This window comes from Notechis scutatus, chromosome 2 (genome assembly GCF_049901735.1).
Source record: "Notechis scutatus isolate UNSWTSFEM ecotype Mainland chromosome 2, rNotScu1.2, whole genome shotgun sequence".
NCBI lineage: Eukaryota > Metazoa > Chordata > Lepidosauria > Squamata > Elapidae > Notechis > Notechis scutatus.
This window is the reverse complement of record NC_142010.1, coordinates 243,580,650-243,594,791: the sequence shown is the minus strand read 5'-3', so window position 1 is coordinate 243,594,791 and position 14,142 is coordinate 243,580,650. Positions and strand designations below refer to the sequence as shown.

The 14,142-nt window shown below is 38.5% G+C and overlaps 1 protein-coding gene across 1 annotated transcript in view; it reads left to right on the top strand.

The window, feature by feature from the left end:
• The window catches only part of ISL1 (ISL LIM homeobox 1), an 81,280-nt gene extending 67,414 nt beyond the window's left edge, over nt 1-13,866 (top strand). Inside the window, exon 7 of the transcript XR_015748244.1 lies at nt 10,815-13,866. The gene's annotated coding sequence lies outside the window, so the exon portion shown is untranslated. The remainder of the gene's footprint in view (nt 1-10,814) is intronic.
• Nucleotides 13,867-14,142: the final 276 nt, after the last annotated feature.

Here is a 14,142-nt window from a genome sequence, read left to right as displayed (position 1 = left end):
CTGAACTCCTACTGTTTGAGACATATAGGTCTTGTCTCAGTTCATGATTGAGTTGAAGAGCTACATTCCTATGGACCACTTCAAAGTGGAGCAGTGTTCATCAGAAAGCAAATAGTCTGGGATTGCCACATTTCATTGGCAATCTGTGGTGGTATCAAAAAGTCAAGAGGGTGACCATAGAAATAACTACCCTCTTGACTTTTTAAAGCTATCCCTCACATGTGGCCATGAAATATGGCTTGGCAGATCGTGATGAGACATCCTTTTGTTATTCATAGGAACTGTGGTGGTGCAGTGGTTAGAATGCAGTATTGCAGTCTAATTCAGCTCACTGCCAACAGTTCAATCCTCACGGGCTGAAGGTTGACTGTTTCTTCCTTCTGAGGTTGGTAAAATGAGGACTCAGATTGTTGGGAGCAATAAACTGACTATGTAAATCACTTAGAGTGAGCTGTAAACCACTGTGAAGTGGTATATAAGTCTAAGTGCTATTACTATTCAGAATAAGGAGACTTCTGATTACATGTTCAAACAGGAACATGGTGTTCATATACAAATGCAGATATTCACATACAAAAACAAAATAGAGCTTGTTTTCCCTCAAAACTTTTCTCCAATTTAATTATTGAAAAGTTTGGCATTGTTTTGAGAGCTACCAATAAAATTTGACTTACCTCCTACCCAGCTCTGCTTTAAATGTACCAGTTCATTCAGAAAAATTGGTAAAAAAATAAATTTTGGGATATTTTTTTATTTTTTATTTTCAAATTTCAGAGGAAAGTTTAAAAAACAATGTGAAGTATCTTTGCAGAGATAATTCATAACTGTTTCTAGAATTGACTCCCCCCAATACTTAATAATGCAGTTGATCTACAGTAAATGTTATCTTCCTGTGGAACTTCAGAAAGTTAAAAAAAAAAAACAGATTATGTGAAGCAACACAGCCATACTTAAAGGCATACAAATTATTTTGTCACAAGAATTTTTCATCTATGAAAATTACACATAGAATTGTAGCTGAATGATATGATACAAACCTTCATTCCAAGTTTGTTCTGTCCATAATCAGAAGGAAAGTGATATGTGAGAAAAGAGAGATTTCAAGGAATTACTGATGATCAAAGTTAAATGTATTGCTACATTTAACTTAGATCCTAGGACAAACACTTCACTTCTAGCAAGTAGGAGAATTGACATTTTCTGTAGAACAGGACATATGCAGATTCAGCCTGGTATGAAGCCAAACTACTTTTGTAATTCAGTACAAACGCCAACCATATCCTCACAATGCTAACATATTTACACTCAAGGCTCCTAGGTAGGTTCATTCATAAGGGAGTCAATGACACAAGAGGGGAACTGACTGTGTTAATTAACATGGGTAGGTTCAAGTTTAGATAAATACTTATTTCCTCACTGGAACCAGAATTCAGTACTAATCAGGTTCAGATTGAAATTATGCAAAACATCTTTGTTGTATCTTGAAGTGTCTCTTTGGGGTGGCTCCTCAATTCAGGCCAGTGCCTTGACTTGACAAGTCCAATTGCTTTGCTTCTAAGCCTAAATGAATATTTAAGTCAGACTTAATCCAGACATCTATTTTGATCCAATGCAAAGAGGCCACTATTGTCAGGTGCGAATAATTGGAAGCATTCATTGAATTCAAATCACAGAAGAGTTTATTATTGTTATCTCTATATAAAAAAATCTAGTCAACTAGCAGTCAAAACTAAATTGGTGCTAAATCAAGGAGAGAAGCAACCTAGAACTGAGAAGAAATTTCCAGACAGAACAATTAATCAATGGAACAACTTGCCTCCAGAAGTTGTGAATGCTCCAACACTGGAAGTTTTTAAGAAGAGATCGGATGACCATTTGTCTGAAGTGGTATAGGGTTTCCTGCCTAAGCAGAGGGTTGGATTAGAAGACCTCCAAGGTCCGTTCCAACTCTGTTATTCTATTCTATTCTATTCTATTCTATTCTATTCTAAATAAGGGTCAATTAAATTCACAGGGAGCTGGACTTGGGTATGTTATGGCAAAGCAATACTTTCAAACTATTGATATGTTTAGCCCCACCTTCCAGGCTAGCTTGTTCTTCTACAAGTATACACAGAATCCATAGTATGAGTCTTGTTAGCCTCTGGATTGAGAACTTCCAGTATTTCTGAAGATTGCTGATTCATCTGCACTATTTTTTCAAAAAGCAATTTTTCATCCTTTTGGTGAAAGAGGTTTGCTTTAGAAACTATTTTATTTCTAGAAGGAGAAGAGAATTTCATCAGAATTTTCTATGTGTTTGGATCAGTGTCCTGTTGTTCTTTTCATCTATCCTCACCATCCTGCCACTTCCCGGCTTCCCTGTTATATTACAAGGAAACATGCCCTCGTATTGAGTTTTTCCAATAGGAGTATTCTTGATGTCATTAAAAGGGAATCTTTATTTTCAGAAATGATTGGAGAATTTCATGTTCCTTCAATGAAGTTTGGAGAAGTGTACGATTAAATTTCTCTGTCCACCCATTTGAGGGACAATCTTGCAAAGCCATATGTATCCAAACTCTATGGTGGACAGTTAACTGTGGAAACAAGTAGGCAGCCTGGCAGCCTTGTGTGTTGTGATCCTTCTTCTCATCTATAATGAGGAGTTGGAGACTGAAGGTTTACTACTTTAGTTCTTGAATGACATTCAGGCCATAAGATGTTGCATGCTCATTCAGAATAAGAGGGCTTAATTGTCTGCTCTCAAAGTGACGAGAGACTGCATAAAGGTAGTTTTGTATCCCCACCATTACTGATAATATGAAACATGTCACATCGCTCTTGTTTGAAGTAGGTTTTTAGAAGCATAATCCATAGAGGGATTACCTTGGAAACACACTCTGAATTTCCAGAGGTGATTGGACAGGTCACTAGGCATTAAAAAAGGGGGCCAGGAGAGACAAAGTGAGGCTGCATGGCCCTCTTACATAGTATTCCAATGCATGGGGATGAGTCTTATCAAACATTTTTTCTTTAAAAAAAGAGTTTTATACAGCAAAATACTTAGGGCTCCAAATAGAAGCATGCAGCCCTAATCCTCTTGTTCAAGAGAAGAATAGGGAAGAAATTTGGATGATGCTTATATGCATAATGAATTTATTATGCTTGAATCCAAAATAAAGGCTAATGTAAAATAGTAGATTTCCCCCCCTCTATCTCTGCCAATGAGCAGGTAAATTCTACAATAGAAATTTTGAGACACAATCAGTGAAAACATACAAAAGGGTTCTCCAGCCAAGAATTTTTCTTACCGCACATTCAACCTCAAGAAGTTCATAAGATTCTGAAGCGAAGGGTGTCTACAGAAAGGCTGGAAAAAGTCAAGAAGGCAGTCAGAGCCATGAAATCCACAGCTTTGTGCACATGTGGAATATTGAGGTATGTAGAAAAAGAAAAGGTCTGGGGGACTTCAATCCAATAGTTGAATCTGCCCTCTTGACTTTGATATCCCTGTAGATGTTGCAGCCAAAACCTGTGTAACTGTACTACATGCAGATATCATAAATATATGCAAATCACCCCAAAGGTTATTTGCATCATTAATTCGATTCAGATTACTGAATCAATTCAATCTGAATGGTTGATTTGAAACATGAAATCAATCAGATTTAAATCATCAATTTGGAAAAAGGTGCTGTTTGTACATTGTCAAAGGAATATTGAATTAGACCTAGGCTGTTTCATTTAACATTTCAAACTGATGCCCCCTTTTGATTAGAATTAGGAGAGTTGACATAAAGGAATGATTTGTGAAATTACCTTCAAATAGTCACTTCAAATTGAATCTTGGCACAGGTATGTTATAATGCATCACAAACTCCCTTTGTCCACTTTTTAAATTTCTTCATCATTTTAACAACAAAGTCCAAAGTTAGACTTAATAAACCTGGAAGTCTGGAAATCAGTCTACCCAAAGATGCCTCCTATTGAGGAATGGGGCAACTCACCATGGCCAACTCGCCATGGGACAATTCAAGAATTGAATTTAATTATTTAAAATAATCTAAAAATATTTAATTTTTTTGTCATTTACATTTTTCTTTATCCCTCCTTTTGCATCCTTTCTTCAGTGATTTATTCCATTTATTTCTTTGATATTAGCACAACACTGTCCTGCGACAAGTTGTCTCACCATGAGGTGGTCATGTCATATCCCATGGTGAGTTGGCCATGGCAAGTTGGTTGCAGCAAGTTTTAATAGGCTCTCCTATGGTGGCAACCAGGTTTCTTGATTTGACTCAAATCTGTTTTAACATTTTGCTTTATAAACAAACAAACAAAGCATACCTCAAAGCAAAACAGAAGCCTAAATATATTTATTTACATATATATCATTCTTTGAACATTTTTTAAAAAAAACCAAGTAGATGGTTATAACTCAATCTTTTTTTCCTAAGAGTGCCTGGAAAGTATCCAAAGAAGTTGTGGTTAACAGAATTCTCACCTTTTTGCCTTTGAGCTAATGGTTGCTTTTGCTGGCCCACCATCACAACCATTTTGTGAATCTGTGGCATTGCTTTAAAAACACAAAAGCAGTCCCTGATTGTAAACAGAGTCAACTGACAGAGACAATGGAAAATGATATCCCGTTGAGAATGAAAGTGTCAAATTTCTTCAGTGAAATCTGACCTGTCTTGGTGTCCCATACTCTGTAGACAAGGAATGAAGCAAAAGTAATCTTTATGTGGAGTGAAGGAATTATAGCAACCAGAAACTTACATAGCAACCATTCTTGTTTATTAACAATTAAGTCCAAATAATGAGACGATGCTAGAATATAAAGACAGTCCTTTCTGTTGTTTTGTCCTTCATTTGCTGAATTTAGTAGGAAGGGTTTATGGCTGCTAACAGCCCAAGAACCTCACCTGTTCTTATCCACATGTGCAGCAAAAATCACACTTTTCATGTGATCATCTGTTGGAAATCTTTCCAACCTTGGCATCTTCAGAATGTGTGACTTTGTCTCCCTGCATTTTCAACAATGAACATATTAGCTGCAGCTGAAATTTATACACCTGGATGGAGCTCAAGTTGAGAAAAGGATATTACATTGCAGTGGGCTGATTTTGTAGTATTTTCACCACACACAAATGCGCACGCGCACACACACACTTTGGCTTTGCCTACATAACCATGCAGCTATTGAAGATTCTGTTCCTGTCAGTTTTCACATGTAATTTTCACACAATCATGTATGTTTTTGACAATTTTGACAAACGAGTTTGAGTAGACCAAGCTTCCTGCTTTCTGCTATAGCCTGCCAAGTCCTTTTGGAAAACTTGACATATTTTTTTTTTTTAAATATTTAGTTTCTATAATTGCTTTCCAGATAGAGAATTGAAGAACCTCAACCTTTGCTTTGCAAAACTTCCTTACTTTTTGTATCTAACAAATTTACAATTAAAAAAAATCCCTGTTATTTGTGACAAGCAACCTAATCTTGGTGCATTTATGTCAAAATTAATTGTAGGTTTCACTCAGGAGATGTCAACTATTTTCTACAATACTTGTTTTGTTAAATCTGAGCAAAAAGGAGTTTGGATATACTGAAGAGATATAATATGCATTCTAATTATCAGTGTACATGATATTTCCCTCATCCGTTCATTTATCTGATTAGCCAAAAAGGCAGAAAATATTCTTATGACTTCTTGTCCTACTAACTAATTGCTAATTAAGAAGTAAAATAATATAGGTATATTCAGGTAGTCCTGAATTTATGACCACTTTTAAGCCCAACATTTCTGTTGCTAAGTGTAACATTTGTTAAGTGAGTTTTGCCCCATTTAAGACCTTTCTTGCCACAATTGTTAAGTGAATCACCACAGTTGTTAAGTTAGTACCATGGTTGTTAAGTGGATCTGGCTTCCCCATTGACTTTGCTTACAGAAGATCACAAAAGATCACATGACTCCAAAGACTCTTCAACCATCATAAATATAAGTCAGTTTCCAAGTGTCTGAATTTTGATCACATGACCAGGACGATGCTGCAACGGCCGTAAGTGTGAAAAATGGTCATAAGTTACTCTTTTTTAATGCTGTTGTAACTTTGAACAGCCACTAAATGAATGGCTGTTAGTCAAGGACTACCTGTATATTATGGGTTTAAGTTAAGTTGCTTGGAAATGTCACTGGCAGGACTGATTTATGGGATTTTATTTTATTTTATTTTTTTCAAAGAAATCAAATTATGGCACTGAAATTTCACTGTTTTGTGATCCTTGTAGTTTAAACCCTATATAATCTAGGCCAGGGGTGTCAAATTCAAGGCCCGTGGGCTGGAACTGGCCTGCAGGGTGCTTAAATCTGTCCTGCGGGGACAGCCTCCTGCAGCACCCTGCTGGCCAAAACGGGGCATGGGTTACTGCACATGCCCCCCCCCATTCTGGCCGGCAAAGTGCTGCAGGAGGCATCTGTCCCATCTCTCCCGTCCCCTGGCCAGCCCACAGAGAAGTACAATGCTGATCTGGCCCTCGAAGAAACCCAGTTTGACACCCCTGACCTAGGGACATCTGTATGTGTTTGTCACAAAGTATCACGGGATGTGAATTGTGTAACGATTATTTCATTCTTTTGCCATGAATATTTGACTTTCAGGTGAAAGTTTGATAATGTGTGATATTTGGTAATATCACAGGAAATGTCTGGACCTAATTGAAATGAATTAAGCCATGTTGAATGAATGCATATAGATAGTTGTCAACTTACAACCCATTCAGTTAGTGACCCTTAGAAGTTACAATGACACTGAGAAAAATGACTTACAACAGGTCTAGGCAACTATGACTGGCACTGCATGTCCACAGTCACATGATCAACATTCAAGCAATTGGCAACTAGCAAATTTTTTTTGGCAGCTGCAACATCCTAGGGATCATGTGGTTTGTAGTTACCCTTTGACACTTTCCCAGTTGGATTCCGACAAGCAAAGTCAATGGGGGAAGCCCTATTTGCTTAATGACTGCATAATTCACTTAACAACTCACTTAACAACAATTCGCAAAAAGCATGGCAAAAAGCAACTAAAAGTGGGTGTGACTTGCACAGCAATGAAAATTCTGGTCCCAGTTGTAATCATAAGTTCAGGACTCCCTGTAATTTCCAGTGATTGCAGAATATTGTCTATGAATACACTTTAATCCAAGATGAACTGGCAACATATTCATTGAAATATGAGATATGAAAAAGACTGCCAGAAATTATATAATAGAACTTGCATTTACTGGAACTACAGCTATCAATTTGCAACCCACGTTTTGAGGAGTAAGTGTAGTACTACCCATGGGGTTTAAATTATAAATTTAGAAAGTCCTATAAAATGTAATATTAAAGAATACTAAAAAAAAAAGAGCTAGCATGTATTTCTTTCATAGAACTGTTCTAATTTTCCAGTAATAATCATTTTTTAAAAATCCCCCTTTAAAATAAACAAGCACAGAAATAACCCACAAACTTTTGATGGCTTTGCTGCATAGGGAAGTCATCAGTTCTTTGTTCTTATTTTAATGCTTGTTCCTGTGTGTTACAGCACCCTCGTGCTTCAAAAAATCATCCATTTAGATCAGGGCTGTCCAACCTTGGCCCCTTGAAGTCCGCCAGGCTTCAAGGGGCCAAGGTTGGACAGCCCTGATTTAGATATTCTTAGTCTCCAAATTTATTTCATTTCAGAAACGGCCAGCAAAGATTAGGCAAGAGATATTAGATTTTGTAATTTTGTTTCTAACATTAGCCCTAGAAATGATTGAAGCAGTGAGTTATACTTCCCCATATTATGAGTTATGAGTTATGAAATTGAGATGACCTTCGAACGGTCTTTTTAACTCCTGGGAAGAATAAAATCTCTTCCGCATATAACAGCATGTTTTATATTCGGGGTGACTGTATTATAATCAATTTAACAAAGTGGAACTCTTATTAATCTTAGATGCCAGATTAAGAGAACATTTTCTGGTGAATTTTTTTCCATTATTAAAACTGTGATTAGACTGTTGGCACTTAAGTCTAGTTGGTGGAGCTCAAGGGTGGAATTTTAATTTTAAGGTAGACTCATAGAATCATAGGGTTGAAAAGGACCTTGGAGGTCAAAACCCTGTCCAAGGTAGGAGACCTTATCCTCACCATCCTAGGGAAATGGCTATCCAATATTTTTTTTCAAAAAAATATCCAGTGATGGAGCACCTACAACTCCAGGAGGCAAGCTGTTCCATTCATTAATTGTTCTAATTATCAGAAAATTCCTCCTTATTTCCAGGTTGGCTCTCCTTTTGATGAACTCATTGCTTTTTGTCCTGGCCTCAGTTTCTATGGGGAATAAATTAAATGCCCTCTTCCTGTGACAGCTATATTGTCTCCCATAAACTTTCTGTTTGTTAGTCATTGATCATTCAGCCTCTAGACCAGGGCTGTCCAACCTTGGCCCCTTGAAGCCTGGCGGACTTCAACTCCCAGAATTCCCGGGAATTCTGGGAGTTGAAGTCCGCCAGGCTTCAAGGCCAAGGTTGGACAACCCTGCTCTAGACCCTTAATTCCCTTTAGCCATTCGTTATACTATTTAGTCTCCAGAGCCCTTATCATCTTTGTTGCTCTTCTCTGCACTCTTCCAGGGTCTCAAGCATTTTTCAAAATTTCCATCGAAATTTAAATTCAGTGACTCGAATCGGGTGCAGTATTCCAAGTGTGATCTCACTAGTGCAGTATAAAGTGGTACTATGACTTCTTTTGATCTTGATGCCATCTCTCTGTTGATGCAACCGAGGACTGCATTGCCTTTGTGGCAGCTGCAGTACAATGCTGATGCATTCTGAGGTCACTAGGAGTCGACTAGACTCCTAGTTCCTTCTCATGGGCACTACCACTGAGACCGGTTCTGCTTATTCTGTACCGTGCATTTGGTTTTGGTCTGCCTAAATGCACGACATTATTTCTCTCATCCCTAAACTGTATTCCTGTGGACATGTGGCCAGCATGATTATACACCGAGGTATCAGTGGTGGCATTCAAATTGTTTTACCACCGGTTTGGTGGGTGTGGCTTGGTGGGCGTGGCTTGCCTAATGCTGGTGCACAGCTTTCCCCACACCAGCTGAGACCTGCAGCGCCAATCAGCTGAGAAGATAAAAAAGACAAAAGCACAAGGGCAGGTGGGAGGTTGATCCTGTGCTTTTCTCTTCTTTTTCCTTTCAGCTGTTTGTCAGAGGATTTTTTTTCCCCTCTCAGCTGATCGTTGGCTTTTTTAACTACTGGTTTGGTCGAACCGGGCCGAACCGGTAGCATACCACCACTGCGAGGCATATGGAATGCTGTTTACCTTCCAATCAAAGTGGTACCTATTGATCTACTCACATTTGCATTCTTTTAAACTGCTAGGTGACAGGAGTTGGAGCAAGTAACGGGAGCTCACCCCGTCATGTAGCACTCAGGTCACGAACCCAGGCTGTCAGTTTTCCAGCTGAGAAGCTCAGTATCTTTAACCACTGAGCCACCGCACACCCTAAAAAGAGAAAATCAATATTTTAAAACAGTTATAATAACTCAATATATGAAAAAATACAGTTAATCATGTGACCATGAGGATGCCTCAATGGTTATATGTGTTAGAAATAAGTCATAACTCACTTTTTTCAGTGCCATTGTAACTTTGAAGGCTCATTAAATGAAGTATTGTAAGTTGAGGACTACCTGCACTGGCCACATAGGTAGGTTGGAAGGACTCACAGGAACCCCTTGTTAAATTTGGGCAGGGGACAAACAGACCTCTTGTTAAAAACAGTTTGATACAGATCTAATCACAGTGACTTGTCTACATCTGTAGAATTTGTAACAATACCTACCTGATCATATATACACATTTGTCATTAGTTTACCACAGAGATTCTAATCACTGGGAAACTTATCAGTATGTTTGATGGAACTTTCTTAGACTGAATCTGCAGATTTAGTGTTCAATATGGGAAGATTCACACCAGTAACAATGGCCATAGAGCAAAAGTTGTAATCCTCATTTTATTGGGCTTTTGATCTTTCCCATCTCTCTCTCTCTCTCTCTCTCTCTCTCTCTCTCTCTCTCTCTCTCTCTCTCTCTCTCTCTCTCTCTCTCTCTCCCTCTCCCTCTCCCCTCCCTCTCCCCCTCTCCCTCCCCCTCCCCTCCCCTCTCCCCCTCTCCCTCTCCCTCTTTCCCTCCCTCTCCCTCCCCCCTCTCAAGCATGCACACTTGCATGAATGCCTTATATCTATTTTTATTTCTGTCATTTATTTTGCTCATTCCTATGATTTACTATTTCATCTTCCAATATTCCAAATCACCACCTTCAATATTCCAATGGTCATAAGGAGATGGAAACTTTGAAATGTGCTTCTAGATATGGCTATGATTAATTAAGGTTTTCACCTAACACTTTTTAGTAAGAGGGAAGACATAGAGCTCTGCACCTAAGTCACATGCAGCATTCCATGATTCAGTTCTCCAAAGTCCAGTTTTTCCATTTTTTCTTACAGTCTCCTATGCAAGTTAAGATTTTTAACCTGGAGACTGCCTTCCAAATCAACATGTGTAGTTTACATCTCAATAGCTCAGAAGCACAGGCAGTATAGCCTATGTTGAATGTTTATAGACGGTTAATCACATAGGAACAAACTTTATAAACTGGGGTCACTTTTTCTTTAAAAAAAGGAAGGCATATGGGTGTCATTTGAGTTGTGGGGGCATTTCAATACATGAAAGTTTGGGATACTTTAACTCTTTTGCTTCCCACTAATTTTCCATTATCTACAGGCAAATTCCCATGCTACGATTGGAAAGGAAACTGGTAACTGCAACATCATCAACATTACCATCATGATCATCACCGTCTCACAACATAACTTGGATAATTCCTAAATTCCTGGCTGGACTCGAATTTCCAAGGAAGCCAGTCAAAAATATGATTCATTTGGTTTGTTTTTGCCCTGTATTACTCCTTGATGAATAAAAACTGATCATAATCATGTAATCAAATACAAATTAAAGAAACAGCAGCAGCAATTTTGGGACATGATAATATGAGTTGTTTAACCCAGATTCAACATCAAATTTGTGCATTCTGCCCTAACTGCTCTGGCATCTGGTGTTACAAGTGATGTTCTGAATGAGAGTAGTGTGCAATCAAATGCAGAATAAGAGAATAACAGAGTTGGAATGCAACCATTCTTCGTATGTTTTATCCTCCAGCTCCCTAAATCATCTTTGTTTCTTTTCTCTGTACTCTTTCTTAACATCTTTTTTTACAGTATATTGTAGCTGCCAAAACTGTATGCAATATTCCAAGTGTGGTCTTACCAAAGCATTATAAAGTGATGTTAATACTTCATGTAATCGTGATTCTATCCCTCTGTTAATGCAGCCTAGGACTGCAATGGCTTTTTTTTGGCAAGTTAGAGGTGGAGGTTTTTTGTTTTTTGTTTGGCAATTACAGTTATTCTTGGGACAGAAATCCTAAACAAGCAAAGTTCCTGCACAGTCAAGATTCCCAATTCTAGAGAGGGCTGGAAATGAGAACCATAGTAATTCCTCTTCATCTTTTCTTAGTCCAGGTCTGAAGAGGGGCCTGCAAAATATGGTCAAAAAATCTATATGATGGTTCAATGAAAGTTCCCTCCTTTTTATGGGCTTCCTAGAGTTTACAGAAGGTCTTCAATAGAGGTGGGCTGAAGGGGTGAAATTCAAAAAAATTCCCCTACTGTCTCTGTGGGCGTGGCTGTGGGCATGGCTTGGTATAATAGTAATAGCAACCAGGGATGATTTTTTTACCAATTCAAATCATCCCTACCACTCTCCCGAGCCAGGCTGAGGTGATTGAATTTCACCCCTGGTGGGCTGTATCAATATGAGTATCCCTATCTTGCCTTCACTTTTGTATTTTGTGACCAAAACAAACAAAGCCTTTTTCTTCAATACCATTGTTCTGACCCAAGTTGGCAACGCAGAGGTTAAATAGGGTGTGTTTATTGCTCACTTATCACAGTGACAAATGACCCACCAATGGTACCAGTGAAGCTCTGCCCTCAGTTTTTCCCTCGGTCTGGGTGGATTCACAAACTAAATCCTAGCTGACCCATGAGGCAAGGGGGAAGTAATAATACCTACAAGCCCAGAGTTCCAACAACCAAAGCACAGTCCAAGAGTATGAACTCCAAGAGCCAAGTCCAAACTCCACGAGTCTTAGGTTCAGAGTCCAAAAACACAATCCAAAGTTCAAGAAAGAGGATTCGGGAAAGCCAGGAAGATGTACATCAAAACAAGCAGGTTTTCTCAACGAACACATCTAAATCTCCCTTCTCCGACTGTCCCTTGGGAGAGAAGTGGGGCTGCTTTCTCACAAGCAGCCTCACCAGCCTCCTGTTTGCCTTTCTCTTATCTGTTCTCCTTGCCTGTGGATTGGGTGGGGGAGAAAGCTGTTCCTCATCAGAGGTTGTCTGGAGCCTATCATCTCTACTGGTTCTCTGCAGTTGTTCTGCGCCCTGCAGGCAGCTCTCCATCTGGTCAGTCCCCCCACTTCCACTGCCAGACAGCCCTAGGACTGCCTCGTTCTCAGACTCTGGACTTTCCACACATTCAGAAAGGGCTGTGTACTCCCGATTGGATGGTCCTGGTTCCAACTCTCCTCTGAACAAGGATCTGACAAAGCCATGACAGTCATGCACTTTCTACAGACATGTATGATATTTTAGTTCCAGAACAATGAATGAGTACCTAAATGTCAAAGAAACTGGCAGTAGGAAATACCCTTCATTTTGGATATATTTGTCAGCCATGCTATGGTTTCAAATATTTAAAGGTTTGTAGGTTGAAAGCGTGAAGAATATGGCAGAATTGCTAGTACAGTACTGTTCTGATTTATCGTCCAGATTTGTGTTTTTTTGTATTAATGTTTATTAATGCTTTTAAATTCAATTAAGTGCAATTAAAACCTTCAGAGTATTTTACAGGAAGCTATGTATCATAAATAAATAGATTATAATGTCTAGATGCTGATGCTTTGTGGCCAATGATTGCACTTGAAATCCTTTGGTGCAGGTTCTAAAACCTTCCAAAGTTGCTATCAAATTGTTCCTGAAAGAGAAGAGAAAACTGTGGAATACATGTTCATCTAAATTTTCTCGGGGCTAATTCAATCAAGAAACAATGACACAACCAAAGGCACAATCTTGCCTTCATTTAGACTTGTTTGACTTCTTCCCTGATATGCTCATTTTCCATTTGCAAGAAACACAGGGGCCAAAAGCATTAAGAAATTGGAAAATGATCTTGGCTTCAGGATTCTTCAATGTTTTATATTGATCACTTGGACAATGAGATGGAGGGAATGTTTATCAAATGTAAACCACTCTAAACTCAATTGTAAAAAAAATCAATTTTTGTAACAAAGTTGTCAAAGTCTGGAATATGTTACCCAATTCAGTTGTATCAGCCTTTAAGCCTCACCATTTTAATTCTAACTTAACTTCTGTGGCCCTCACTCCATATTTAAGAGTTCCCTAAGGGAGCACGCATAAGTGCTCTATGTCCCTATTACATTTTTTTTTTATTTTGCTTGTTGGAATTTGTAATTTTTGTTTGCCCTATAATTTTTTTTTCCAGATATACAGCCTTGGGAGGCACTACTGATACCAGCAGAAAGAAACAAAATCCAAAATGAAAAGGAACTGAGGGAAAATGCAGATTTCTTCACTGAGGAAAAGAAAAAAAAATGCTTGATTTAGGATAGGATGGAGTTGTTTTAGAAATTATATATTACAAAAGAATTGGGAACATTTGTCAGTCTTTGGCCGAGCATGATTCAACAATATTGGAGAGAGAGAGGGTGGGGACAGAGGGAGAGAGAGAGATAAAAATAGAATTATGTCCGTGTGTGTGTGTGTGTGTGTGTGTGTGTGTGTGTGTGTGTGTGTGTGTAAGAGAGAGAGAAAGAGAGAGATGGGGGACATAACTGTATTTTTCAAGTTCCTTAAGAGATATCATAGTAAAGGATGCCAAGAGCTGACTGCAAGACATAATAATCTAAAATCATAGTAAAGCAGATTATGGTTGAATATTTAGAAATGCATCCTAATGGTAAGACTAA